The 11752-nt window shown below is 40.8% G+C and overlaps 1 protein-coding gene and 1 long non-coding RNA gene across 4 annotated transcripts in view; one reads left to right on the top strand and one right to left on the bottom strand.

Moving 5' to 3' along the window:
- Window positions 1-11752, bottom strand: part of LOC119491483 (septin-4-like) — a 52180-nt gene that overhangs the window by 29439 nt on the left and 10989 nt on the right. The window lies entirely within an intron of this gene.
- On the top strand, window positions 2947-10324 carry LOC119491486. The gene is made up of 3 exons (XR_005207621.1): window positions 2947-2957; window positions 5318-5323; window positions 10296-10324. It is a non-coding gene; the product is annotated as an uncharacterized LOC119491486 (long non-coding RNA).

The raw sequence follows: 11752 nt of genomic DNA, 5'->3' as shown, positions 1-11752 counted from the left end.
CCGATTAATTGATTATCAAAATAGTTGGCGATAAATTTAATAGTTGACAACTAATCCATTAATGGTTGCAGCTCTAAGGACAACTTTTTCTTTTAATCATTGGATGATTTTATTTAGCAGCCAAAACAAACACACAAACCTGGCAAGGCTGCAGAGTTTGGAGATAAAGTGAATTTTATCCTGGGCGATAAATAATTTCCATTTGGCATAGGGACAATGTTAAATGGCACAGACCTCCAGGAGAGATGTTTTCAACTCATCTGGGACAGTAAGAAGCCTCTTTAAGGGAGCTGCAGTCAGAAACACTCTGTGAGTCAAGCTGAATGAAGTGATGAACTCCACTGTGTTAAACAGCCTTGGGGTCTTCATGGCTGCTGGGAACAGCAGGGACTGAGCCACCATGGCACAACGTAACAGTGATGTGGAGAGAAGGATGTGGGTGAAGGGCAAGTTGGGAAGAATTAACAACAGTGACAGGAAGATAGCGAGAGGGGGAGAGAAAAAGCTTTGAGCAATGTAGAGACTGATGCCCAGATATCCAGAGATCAGAGGCCCAGAATCAAATGACATCTCATAACAATCCACCAGGGTTGTTGTTTTTTTCCTTTGGCTCTGTTCACATCCTTCGCAGGGCCTGACCCCAAAAGGACAAAAATGATCAGCTTGCCTATGATGGAGTTCACATTCCTGCATTTCGTTCAACCTAAATATGGCTGTAAAAAAACATAAAAATAGATGAACTGAACACAGCAAAAGGCTTCCAGCACTTTAGAAACTGTTCCGTTTCTGCATCTGTTGCAGAGGCTCTTCACTGTGACACTCAAAAAGTCATTCCACCAGATGTTCAGAGTATAATCTCCATAAACCAAAAATAGCAGATTTATGTTACACAAAGTGACCGAAGCACACACTCAAGAATGTATGGAACAAATTACTGTCACTGTAAATACACAGGCACACACTAAACTATGCTATGGAAAACAAACACACAGATAATGATGTCAAAGATGGTGAACTATGGTCAAACTGACACTCGCACACTATTTAACCCATCGTACATGTAGATTTTGAGTGAGTTGTAATCTGTGTGGGTCATGCTGGACAGACATTAATCTGGTGGGGACTACATTAGGGTCATGCAGGCCATCTGTGACTGAGAAATAAGCGGTCCTGTGTTGATACTTGTTTAAATTAGTGTGTGATAGCTGGGCATGTGTGGCTCTGAGTTAAGCTGTAAACTCCAGATGTGTGTGACTGTGTGTGTTTATGTTCACGGACGATCGTGTGTCTATTTATCTATTCTGTGTTAGTGGACAGATTGCTGACAAAGCTGCCATCGTCTAGCCAGCAGCTGTGCTGGGCTAATAACAATAATCCAGTCAGCCACATCTGTGTAATGTAAAGAAAACCACAGCTATTTTAGAATAGACATACATTAAATGCCATCTAAACACTAACGTCACAAGTGGAATTATAAGGCTCTGTAAACGTTTTTATATTAATTATTGAAAGACATTGACATTTGCCAGATATATTTTAAGGTAAATGCACAGCATGTTTACACTGTGTAGAAAGTTAAATAACTACACATAATGTACCTAAACATTTAATAAAAACTAAAACGTGTTAAATAAAATACTTGTTGCATGTTATGAAAAAATACTAATAAATGGTAGGTTATTATATTTTTCAGTGGTTTTTGGGGCATTTCCTTCATGAAAAACATTTAAAAAATGCCACCAAGAAAAATCAGCATCATCTTACAAAAATACACAGAGGACGTGATGTGCACTTCCACAATGTGCAGCCCTATAGTTCAGTCCAAATTCTGACTTGTGTGAGTGATATCTGATAGCACTGTTGCAGGGCAAGGATTTTTCTTCATATCCAGAGGGGTTTAGTGGGAAGTGTTGGTCACGCTGTCAATTTAATTTACTATAAACACACTAACCTAAGCCACTGGTGTTAATCCATAATGTTCACTAATAAGGCTGACAGGGTTATTGGAGTGCACCTGTAGTACACAGAACCAAAATATAGACGTCTGTCGCTTGTTTACATCTACATCATTTTCTTACTACTCAAACAAAAACTCATGTTAAAGCGATTAAAGGTGCTAAATGCGAGATTGGGAGCGTTTCGATTGCCTCCGCATGGCTCTCAACATTGCAAAAGCTGAGCTGCCGGCTTGTAGCTAACGGTGCTAGCAGTGCTAACAGTGAAAGCAAAGGAAACACTGCTGACAGAGCTAACATTGTTAACCTGGGGGGGAACCGGAGGGTAGGTGCTACGCTTCCGTGATGACACTGTTGGTCTGGATGGTTTTAACAGCTGTAACTGCCCTATGAGAGCAGTGGAGAGAGGTGGTCATGAGCTAACCGTGTGGGGCACGCTCACATGCACGAACATGCACTAAAAGGCACGCACAGCCGGCCCGGCAATGTCAGCAAAGCAATCTTCGCTCGCATTACAACACACACAGAGGGAGAGCGACTTCATTCTCTGCTCAGGTAAACATTACACCTTAATATCTTTACATAAACAATAGTTGTTTGCTGCTATATTAATGTTCTGGATATCGTAGAAAGCAGTGATTCTAAGGACCCCCAGGGGTACGTGGCACACTGCAAAGGGGGTTCGTGAAATAATTTGCTATATATTATAAAATTGTGTTGTATCATTAAAAAGGGCATATCTACAGATGAGGACCATTTGCAACCAAAAAACAAGCATATTGTGTCCATTACTACCACCCACATTAGCTTTGGGCCAATAGAAACTCTGACGTGATTGTGACACGTCATGTCAGTATGTCATGAATCAGTTGAGTTGTTTTTTTGTCTTCAGGTGCTAGCGAACAAAGCTATGAAGCCGGCCAAGCTAAAGTGATATCTGATTACAAAGCACCCGGAATATAAGAGCAAAACAAAGTGGTATTAACATGATTCAAGGTTTCTGTTTATCATTATCAAACAGGTCGGAAGTATTTAGTTTGAAAAGTTTTAGAGTACAAATAGTTCCAATGACATCTAAGAGGACAAATGGTAGTAAGCATTATGCTTAATTGCTGTTTCAATTATGAAGGGGTCCTTGGGAAATTTTCTTCCGTGTAAGGGGTATCTGGTCCCAAAAAACTTGAGAACCCCTGTTATACAGAACCTTTAAGGAGGACATTGAGGAAGGAGATTGAAGAACAGTTCCAGTGCATAAAAATGTTTCACCTCATGATTATTTTTTACTGTTATTTTTTCTATTTTATTTAATTATTACTGCAGTAACAACTATTCTTCCTGGGTTAAAAATACATAATGTAGTTGACACGCTGTGGACACAATTCCATGGGTAAAGTACTTTCCGCTGTGTGAATCATATAAAAAGCTTAAAGCAGTGAGCTAATGTAGGCAGCAGGACACAACAGTTGGCAGAGCAGGATGAGTGGTGGGTACCCCTACCTCACAGTATTTCTGCATGAGTTGATGTTTACATACATGAATAGAAATGTGAAAAATGCATAATTTTGGGGAGGAACGTTTCCTTCTTGTTCCCGTCCACTAGTTGGGAGCAGGAATCTGATTGCTGACCTTAGTCTGAATTCTCAGGCTAGCTCTATTAATAGCCCAGACACCAGCGAGCGCAAGACTCCTAAGTCAGCAGCCAGAGCTCGCTCGCCGGGCCCTGCTTTAGTCTGGCTCTAGATGGACCAGGCTGTTGATTAGAAAGAAAAACACGGCTCCTGAATCGCCATCTGAACTCATTGAAGTTTGTCATTCTTCAGCGTTTACAAGAAAAATTATAATGCAACTAAAAATATACGATACAGTTCAAACATGGCAAAGATCTTAAAATTAAGTCAACGCTAAATATCAACATCTGTTACTGCACTGAGATAAAACCTGTGTCTCTTTAGGCAGAATGGTTAAACATGACGATGCACAAGCCATCAACATCTCCCTCTAATGCTAATACTGCAGAGAAGGGGACACCCATTTTGGCACGACTCCCGGGGAAACTGGGCAGCAATGCGAGAGAGATGCTGCTATGCCATAACCAGACTGCTCATTCAGAGTGGGGAAACTTTTGTGTCCACAAACTCTGAAAAACAGAACGAGAATACTGGTGCGCTGCAGCTCCAACACTAACTCTTGTTAGTGTTAGCTGGTAGTAAATCAGTCGAAAACTTGCCTAAATCTAGAGCAAAAAGATGAACAACGTTTGACAGGCTTCTGAGATGTGCTTTTAGACACGCCAAACTTCTGTCATGCTATAAACTGACTCTTGGTGTTTTATGGTGACAGAAATTTACAGCTCAAGCTTCTTTGTGTCACACAGGAACTCCTACTGATGTGTTTGCTTTCTTTAAAGCACCGGTATAATGAACATTGTCTTGGGATGTTATGCAATGTCAAGATATCTTTTTTCCTGGCCCACTCATGTTGTAATCTTCCCAGTGAAAACAATGTCATAACCAAAGTGGCTGAGTGGAAAAGGCCACAAGTGTCATTTTAGATAAACATGGTGTTAGAGCTACATCTTACTGTCCAACTACAACGTTTCTCCTTGTTGTCTTGGAACCAAAATGACAAGAAAACTGCACTACTTCCAGTTTGACAATGCCTGAAATACACACTTGTCTACTTTAGTCACAATGTCATGCAACACCTCTGAGAGCCATTTTAACTGCTTAAATGAGAAGTTACACTGTGCCAAGGTCATATTTTGAACACCAATTTTCAAAAGTCCTCAGTGTGTGTTTTGTAATTTGATCCAATACATCATCAACGGTTAAACACTTTCCCCCCTCCTTCAGGGTGCTCCTAAAATATGTCACATTCCTCACAATCATAAATATCACAAACAGGCGGCATGAGAGGGCTGCTGCCTGGTAGTCTACTGTGGCAGTGGTTAACAGGTGGAGTGGAAAGGCAAGGACACTGAGGGCGTTTATGTACTGCCCAGTGGTCTGCTCTGTGGTGGGAGACTATAGGAGCCTTATACATTCAGTACATTCAATAGCATTCAGTATGGGTCCAAAAATCAATAGCAATTGCTGGTAAAACAAATTGTAGCACTGCACTGAAAAAAGTTATCTGGCCACTGGTATTTCTTTCCAGGTATTTTAGTTTACTAGCCTTTTACAGGTCAGCCAAGAAGCTGCCACTGCATCAGTAAAGCAGGGAATGGACCTCCAGTAGTTAAAATATTATCCACATTAGCTAATAAGAAGCTTAATCCCATCCCAGTTTCCTCCAGCTTCTCTGCCAGCAAGAAGTGAGTTTGGTTTCTGTTCTTTCCCCTGGCATCTTTAGGAGACAGACAGTTCCAGGTCAACTTATCTTCTGGTTGAACAAACTCTTTTGAAGGAATTCTTGTGCACATGTACAGAATAAAGACTGAGGTGCGCTATGATGATATCATCTCTATCACATCATGCTGCATATTAAAATTCAATTTAGCATTGGTTTTCAAAGTTATCCCCTGCAGGAAGGAACTGGTGATAATGAGACAGATCACGGGAATAACACAACCGGCTTTTTATATGAATCTGCACTCATTTACAGACTAATGAGGTCACTTAAAGCTGCAGTCGGTAACTTTGAGCAAATATGAATCTTGATTCTACAGCTGCTGTAGAGACTGTAGAGACCCCTCAGCTCTGATTGGGTGTTTTCCTTCTTGCACGTTGAAATCTTGCAAATGCCATAGGAGCACTAGGAGGAGGCAGAGGAACATGTTTTTTAACAGATTACCTGTCTCATGCATTACTGTCAGGATATAGTGACAGTTTTATAAAAAATAACTTCTTATCATATTTGCTCAAAGTTACCGATTGCAGCTTTAAAGACTCAGTATGACATTGACTTCGATTTTCTTGCAACAGGAAAAACCTGGGTCAATTCCAGCAGGTGTACATGCACCGTATAGTTAACAGTATGTGAGCTATTCGGGAACTTGTCTCTTGCTGGAAATACAGTCCACTTCTACGGGTAAACATTAGTTTGACCTTGGAGGGTTCTGGATTTTATGGGAAATTGATTTGATTAATTTAGCTGGAAATAAAGCGGTCACCCTCAGCAACACAGATATTCTGATGTAATAGTTATTTTAAGACAAATAAAATGTTTTTGTCTCTCCGGCTTTCAGTGTCTCTTCAGTTCCTGTTTTTAAAAATATCCTCAGAGGTGAATGTGACCCCGTTCTTTTGTGCAGGCATTTTAAAGCTATGGCCCACCTGCCGTGAAATTCTTGTTTTCTCTGTCTTTGTTTCATTAAAAAAAAAAACAATAAAAACAAATACTAGAGATACTCAGACAAAGGTCAGAATTAACACTGCCAGTGTGTATCACCCCATAAAGAGTTGCCCGTGGTAACCTGTTAATGTGCTAAAACTACCGGATGTTTTCTTGTTTAAATTTCAATGACCAGGAGTCTAAAGAAGAGACTGGAAGAGGTTTTCACAGTAAAAATAAGGAAGTCATTAGCTCCTCATGGTGCTTAAATACCAAGGCCAGCTTCATAAAGCAGTCAGTAATGGGCATCCATGCTCTGTGTCGTCTTAACCTTTGAAGATCATGAATGCAAACACACACACACACGATAAGATAGACACCTGTAATTAAAACTACCTCACACAGAGCAGCAGTAAATGAGTTTGTGGTTTCCTGCCAGTCAGAGGTTTTTATCTTACTCTATAGTTTAGCAATTTTGGTTAAATCTCAAGTAATATCATTGTATATTTACGGTGAGTTCCCCTACATTAGGAAATATAAATAGAACAACAGGTATAAGGGAGGTAAGATCAATCTTTTTAGGCAGCTGTACTACAAAAAAAAGTGTTGCGTTTGTTTTATAGTGGTTTAAAGCAGAGGTTCTCAATCGTTTTTCCACGGACCCCTTACAAGACAGAGAATATACCGGGGACCTCATGTATGTCCCTTGGAATTATTTGAGGTATGCCTTTATTTTATACTTCTATAGTCTTAGTTATGTGAAAGAACAACAAAAGAGAAATGTATTAGAAATGAATTAGACATGTATTAAACATATTTGACGATTTTATAGTTTTTAATTTATGAACTATTATACTATAGATTTAAACATGTAAATACTTGTTGAACTATGAAGCCTTTTGTAAAAAAAAGAAAAGAAATTATATTAGGATTTAAATGAAGGAATCTGAAAAGCAGAGTGCCACGGACCCCACTTTGAGAATCACTGGATTAAAGTGTTTTTAAAACAGCCTTAATTAGTTGACATTTCCAGTGCACCCACCTTTGACAGATTGTCATATAGATAAAGTGCCAAAAAATATCTTTGAGCATTGTGACTTTCACTATCTGGGAAGAAATCTGATATTGTCGGATGGATGTTTCTGTAAAATACATCACATTCATACTGCATGAGTTATGAAGATCTAAAGCAGGCTCTTTCCCGGAACTTCTTACTGTTTACTTTTGGTTCAGAGGGTGGAGACTCGTGGAAAGAGATGGGTAGAAAGAGGGATGCCCGTGGGTTTTTTAGCTCCTGGATAATAGGAAGGTCAACATGCCACTGGTAACACGAGTGTGTTTATGTGGAGGTTAAAGAGAGAAAGCCTTGAAGCCAGAGGGAGCCAATCCTGTAAGCGAGACGGGCTATTTTAGACAGACGGGGGAGCTCCTTCGTACGCCGGAAGACAAAAAACAAGTTTAGAAAGAAGGGAGCACATGAAAGGGGAAAGAGGTGAAGGGGGAAAGGGGGAGCAGACTCTAGGGACCGAAGGAGGCTGGAGGAGCCACGAGTCTCCTCTTTGATCCTTCAATGAGATGCACATGTTGTTGCGGTTTTCACCCACTTCGTATGATCCCAATTCTCACAGAAGCACATTTCAGACGCTTCCATCCCAAATCCCAACACTAGCAACAGTACCGTTTTCAATCGCTGGTTCCCCAAACATTTCATATTTGAAAGCATTTACCACAGAGCAACATGAAACCAATCAATACCCAGACAAGTACCCAAACATGTCATGAGATGATCCAAACATACGATGATCCTCGTCGATACTGGCTACTTGATAATTCGTTTTTTTTCCCAAGACACCCTGTTTAAATGGGAATATACAATAAATAGCTGGTATTTCTTTCCAACAGCCGTTTCGAAAGAAGTAAAAGTCTCAATAAAGCTGTCAGATTTCAAACATAGTTGTGCAGATCTTTTAAAAGAAAACAGATTGACATGCCAAGAAAGATGAAAGAGATTTTAGCGCGTGGTAGTAACACCAGTATGCGGAAGGAGCAGATCAGATCACAACTGATTCTCCGTGGATATTACGTGCTACTTATATTTCTACAAAACGCCAAATGGGTATCACCTACAATGCTGCTAAGCCATCTGCTGCTCAACTGGATACTAAATCTGTGTACAGATGGAGAAAAAGAGACTTATGGAACTCCAGAAAATATTTGCATAAAACCGCTTAAAGAGTAGTAAATATTTACTGAATGGTGGCGTGCAAGTGCTATGGTTATTTCAGCATCTGGTTTTTAAAAGGGCTGCAGTGTGGAGTGATATGTATTAAGTCACACACACACAAAAGGGTCAGAGGAAGGACAATTCACACACCGTGCAAGCTGATGGTCAATAAAAGTGCACCTGGTCTCTGCCCGCCACCCACATTACTGACACTGTTTACCCACACTGTGTGGGCAGCTACCAGTGTTTGTTTGTGTAGTGCCTATCTATCTGCTGCAGGTTGGGGTCTCCTGCTTATGTTGGCCGTACGGTCCGGAGGTCTGTGATGTTGAGGGAAACAGCAGATTCAAAAGGCCACTCAAATCCACATCCACGATTAAATAACTGACTGATTGATTTGCACACACCGATTTCCTCTTTCTCGCTCTTACCTCGTCTCACAGAACCACTTCCTAAATCCCACTTACAGTGACATTCTCTAAATATTGTGGTTTTGTCTTAAGTGTCTTAAACTCCCAGCCTCCTCTCTCCTCCATCTATCATCGTGTCACAGCATGCTAACACATTCCATGCTTTACTTACACCCAAGTGCTTGAATCGGATACCACCATCTGTATCTGTTTTGTCTGTGTGCTTGCTGGTGGTGTTGATGCTGATGGTGTGGATACAACAATACAGTAGGTTTCTATACTGCCATCATGCTGGATTCATCACCGCTCACACTTTTCACATTTTGGGTCATCAACAAACCCTTCAACACCACAGCATCTTCCCTTTTACTTCACATTATCTCAGACTATACAATATCCTTTTATATCTAAAACCCAGATCCTGAAGATAAGGGGCTCATTTCCACTGACAAACTGAATCAAGATAAAGGATTTATGTCCTCTGGGAACGTTAGCCATCCTTTACAACATCCCCCTGTCCTCGAGAAGATCTCCACCATCTCCTCTGCTCTTCCTTTTGGCTTGCCTGGCATTTCCTCTCACTGTCCTGCAGCATAGTGGGAGCATCTGGAAGTGTTTTCTTAAGGGGAGTGGACGGCGCTGCAGCTGAGGACCATGCCGGCTCTGGACACGCACAACTGTCATCTCTATGCATTTAGCACATATACAGACTCACACACACATGTAGAGACTTCAGCACTCATATCAAACCCATGTAATATTTAAATCTTAAGTAACTAAAATAACTAAAAGGCTGAATGTCGTGTCTGCTACTGCTGATGGGTTAACATGTGTTGAATATGATGTGGAATAATTCTATTCTACTATATAAATTATGGTCTTGGGGGCTTAAAATGTGCCCTGCAAAACATTATCCACCTAAAAATAAACTCCTACACGTATTTTTACTTCATCACTCCCCTGGGTAAGAAAACACAGCAATTTTTGTTTCTGCAGACGTCATATCACATAACATTGGATGCTTTCCCATACAACCATTTGTAAGTAGCTGTTCTGATACCGATATTTTAACGACTGTCTCAATTTGTTATCTGCCTGATGCGAGGCTCTGTCTTCACAGTACCATGCAGTTAGCGTAAACTCTCTGACTTTGCTCCCAGAAGCACAAAGATTAAATCAAGGCGTCTTGGCTCTCGGCCCAGGCTACTGTCTGTCCTAACGAACATCAGGCTTCTTGATACTTCGCCTGAGCTGTGTGGAACTTCACTGCAACACACAAAATATGGGACGTTCCAGTAAGAGAAAAACTCCACAATATATACTGAAGTTCAGAGTTTGGACATATCCTACATTTCCTAAAATGCATTTCAACATGTATAGAGCAAGCCTATATCTGCTTCATCACTCTATAGGTTTTAGTAACAGAATGTCCAGCCCGCTCTCATTCCCAGTGTGTCAAATACTGAGGCTTTGTCAGCGTGTGATACCCCCGCAAAAGCTCCCTTTAGCACCACCACATTGAAACCCATCCGCGGCAACAGTAAACATTCAGAGAAAAGTGCAATGGAAGTGACTGTGGTGATTCAGTTTAAAGAGCGAAAAGACACATTAAGGGAGGGAGGGGAGATGGATGGGTCCAACAGACACAGGGCTTTCATCCAGGAGACCGTTGTTCATGTCCCATGCCTTAAGTTTCACTTTCACGTTACAATCAGCTGTTCGTTCGTATCCCGTGTTCACAACGTTCAGTGTCATTTTCACTTTACACACATAGTAGTTTAGAACCCAAACATGTAGTTTTTCCCTAAACCTAACTAAGTGGTTTTGTTGCCTAAACCTAAGGTTGTGCCAAGGGGAGTGACAAAGAGGCAGTATGTGAGGAGTTGGGATGAGAATGTGTTTGGCATGACAGTGACTTTGGAGAAAAAGTCATTGTCCTTTATTAAACACACCGCATGTCTTGAGACTACTTCATTGTATTCTTGCCTATTGAGCCTTCAGTCAGAAGTTTATATCTTTAGGTCTTGTGCCATGGAATACTTGCCATATGCTTGTTAAATGTTGGTGAAAAACCTTGGGCGTTTACTACTGACATTTTATTAGGCCTTTTCCTTTATTAATCTCCACAGTAGCAGCAGTGGAAATACTGTGTCACTTTTTCAACATCTTATCACAAATAAGTGTGACTAAGACTAATAAACCATCAAACGATGAACCGTATACAAAAATGCAAAATGAAAATATTTGTACTAATGTTTTAGCTGAGCTACAGTGCGTTGTGGTGAATTTTCCTTTTATGGTATTACTTGTAGTCACCAAATATTGAATTATGGCTTAATGACTGCATGAACTAAGCCAAACTATAAGCACACCCCTGCTATAAATATGTTTTCAATACAATAGGATTAGACATGGCTGCACTCCAAACCTCAGATTGAAAAACTGGAGGAATTTGAGAGTTGTCCCACGGGGGTTAGAGGTTAGAAATGGATGCTGCAAATACTATAATTGTGCAACAGGAAAGTAGTATGCCAAGAGTATGCCAAAATTACAACAGCCAAACTAGAGATGTAAACCATGCAGTCAGCTCAATAGCTGCATCACAGATTGTCACCATTGCAGAGGACATGCAGTCCTTAGACAGACAATCCAAGTCTCTCAAATAAACAGCTGGAGCACAACACAAATTATCTGTATACAGAAAGAATCCTTTACTCCCTTTGATCCTGGCGGTGAGACCGCTTTGATAGCCGCTGCCATGACCTTAACACCTGCCACACATCCTACCAGAAAGCTAATCATCATCAGGTTGGTGTCGCCATAGCATATCATGCGTTGCTAGCTGAGTGCGGAGACCTCGGTGGGGGCCATGGGAACTGGGCTGAGATTAT

This window comes from Sebastes umbrosus, chromosome 7, assembly GCF_015220745.1.
Source record: "Sebastes umbrosus isolate fSebUmb1 chromosome 7, fSebUmb1.pri, whole genome shotgun sequence".
Lineage (NCBI taxonomy): Eukaryota > Metazoa > Chordata > Actinopteri > Perciformes > Sebastidae > Sebastes > Sebastes umbrosus.
Note: the sequence above shows the minus strand (reverse complement) of the source record. Positions and strands in the feature narration are given on the sequence as shown.